Here is a 3164-nt window from a genome sequence, read left to right as displayed (position 1 = left end):
CCTTTACATTACTTGGTTAATTGGAGAAACAAGAAAAAAACTAATTTCACAAAATCAAAAGTCAATTTTGCACATATAGATAAAAAAACCAAATCTAATTTCTTATAGAAACTCAATTCCACACAAATTCTGCACTATCGACTATACCTACCCACTTCAAGCTAAACTGCACTATAGTTTTATTAAAAAAATATATTTTTTCCGTTGTTGTTTCCTTTCTTCCACACACTAACACACCACGACGATATTACCTAAGCTTCTTATAGTAATAGTGTAGAATTAAACCACTTAGGACTACTTTTTTCAACTTATGAATCACTAATTATAATGAGAAAATGGAAATAGAGCATCAAAATTAAGAAGAATTGAAGGCAAAAGGATGAAAATTTTACCTTCGATCACTCAATTTTGAACTCAAAATGCCTCTATTACGACACTCAGAACTTGGCGTAAAAGGAATTTGAAGAAAGAACGAAGCTGGCGCGCCTCTTTAGAGTTAAACAGCAAATCGATGGCTGAAGCCTTGGGTACAACGAAGGAGGATAATGACTCACAAATTTACCATGGATTGACAGTATAGGCGGTGAAACACGCACTAAAACACTTGGAGGAGGATAACGACTCACAATTTTGCCTCTTAGATTTTGAGGAAGTGACAGTGTATGAAGTGGCAAAACACACGGAGATGAAATTTCTATCAGATAATTGTGTGAAATTCTCTCAGTGATAAGCATATATGCAATTTCTCTAATGCTTAAATTCCCCACTAAAACATGCATGGATGAGATAAATCCTAGCTGTGAAATATTTCACCTGAATGTTATTATGTTTTATGATTATTTTTTTGTATAATTAGAAATTGAAGGGAATAAAATATATTAGAGGAAACATAATATTTGTGTGTTAAAAATATTTGAGGAAATATCATATTTTGGTGTAAATTTTATAAAAAGCAATATGACAACACTTCTAAAGTGTCATTTTAAAACAATAAAAATAGTCATATTCTAAAAGTGTAACTATATTTGTAAAAGACATTGCCAATTATATAATGATATGGCAACACTTATAAAATATAGCCTATAGCATTAAAGAGCACGTTTTACAAGTGTTGTCAAAATTATTGTGGCGTAAAGCTAAAACTTAAGACTACATTTTAAAAGCGTGTTCAAAACTATTTTAGACAACACTTTACAAGTGTTGTCCAGATTTAGTGTAGCCTTAGGCTAAAAATTTTGTAGTGATTCTTTTCCTATCTCGTTCTAAATTAGCATTTAGCACCCAAATAGTGAACTGATAATCTCTCTCTACCTCCAATCATGCTTTCTTAGCTCTCGCCTCATTTTTTGCATCCTTATCTGCTTGTCGTTGAATCAAGGCTACCTTAGCATGTTTCAATTCTGCTCTCAAAGCTTGGTTGGCATCATGATGTTCTCGCATGGCCATCTCAATCCCAATCTTTATTGCAGCTTCTTGATCTATGGGTTCCTTAACTGATCATTCCGGTTTGACTGGTAGAGGTGGTTATTTTTCAAACCATTCATAGTAGTTTGGGTGTACTTCTCCTCTCTCTCGCTCTATGACCATTATTTCAATCCCCATGAGACGATAATCATCTCAAATCTTCTGTGCCAATCCCTCTGGAAGGGGAATCTCTAGTCTAACCTTAAACACAAACTCTTTCATGTTTTCTGTTATGAGAATTATTTGACATCTTCCTAGCTAACGTAGACCCCTCAATGGAACATACGGTTGAACACCCCTAATACCCATCAATAACAAGAATGAACGAATGATAAAACTATGTATGACTAGCCTCCAAGGGAACCAAGGAAGATTCCAAGAGATTTTATCTGCCGTCGGTGAACGAAAAAACTAATCTCAATCTCTAACTCCTTCTGGGCACATATATTTTTCCATCATTTCCTCATAATCCTTGATGTGATTTACTTGTTCAAGAACAAATCTCGCCACCATAGGACGTTAATGAATGTGCTCTATAATTCAATCTGTAGCAAGATATGACATCCCTCGAAAAAAACTTTTCCTTTTTGACAAACGATTAAAGCACGGTAAATATCGGTCAAGATTATTGGTACCATAATGTAATCCTCTTTCTTAATCAGTATATGTACCACTCTAGCTAAGTGAACATTAACTTTTCTCTCTCTCCTCAGGAAGACCATAGTGCCTAAAAAGTCTACCATGAATGTAAATCGTCTATGAACTTTCCAAGCCTCAAAACTTCTCTTGTTTTAGAGTTGTTTACCCAATTCCTCAAACCCCTCTTGCCTTCTGTATTTTTCATACAAGAACTGTAAGGAGACCCAACCTTTTTTCATTGATTCTTCTTTTGAGTTCTGTATGTTCATGAGCTTGCAAAATCTATTTATCGAGATGACTCTTGGGGCTATAAGTTTTTACCGATGCATATCCCCAAATCTAACATAAGCCGCTATCTCCTCTAAAGTCGAAATCAACTCAAAATATGAGAAGTAAAATACATTGTTCATCGAATCCCAGAAAATCAGCAATGCATCAACCACATCCCTGCTAAGGTTGATTGTAATGATGTTTGTCAAAAAAATCAAATACTTTTGTATCTCAGCATAATCATATGAATCTATTTCGTTCCACCATAATCAAAGCTGCAAAGGAGTATAGTCCACTACCTGTAAAGGTATATTCCCATTTCTTTTTCTCTTTTGACACTTTTCACAAACTAGAGAAGACATATTATACCTATGGATAAAGACACAAGATTAGAAAATGCCTAGACTTAGGCAAAACTTAATTCACTAATTTTGAATTTTTTTTAACTTGACTTGTGATAGCTAATGCAACCATTAAACTTAACTCACATGCCAAAGTGATTTTATTCAAATTAAAAAGTGAGAAAAACATGAATGTCAACATTCTTTTAGAGGTGACGCTTATTTAGATCAACTTACCAAAAATTTTGCAACGATAGACTCCTATATAATTTTGTATATAATGTTATGCAAAACTCAGCCTCACGACCCCTAAAGGTTCAGGACTGTTAAGTTATAAATTTACATGTTTTATTAATTTATCAAAACTTAGCTCACGACCACTAAAGGTTCAGGGCTGTTAAGTTGTAACTCCCCGTACTTAATTACGTGCATTAGTCATTGTTATATGTG

This window comes from Capsicum annuum, chromosome 10 (assembly GCF_002878395.1).
Source record: "Capsicum annuum cultivar UCD-10X-F1 chromosome 10, UCD10Xv1.1, whole genome shotgun sequence".
Taxonomy (NCBI): domain Eukaryota; kingdom Viridiplantae; phylum Streptophyta; class Magnoliopsida; order Solanales; family Solanaceae; genus Capsicum; species Capsicum annuum.
Note: the sequence above shows the minus strand (reverse complement) of the source record.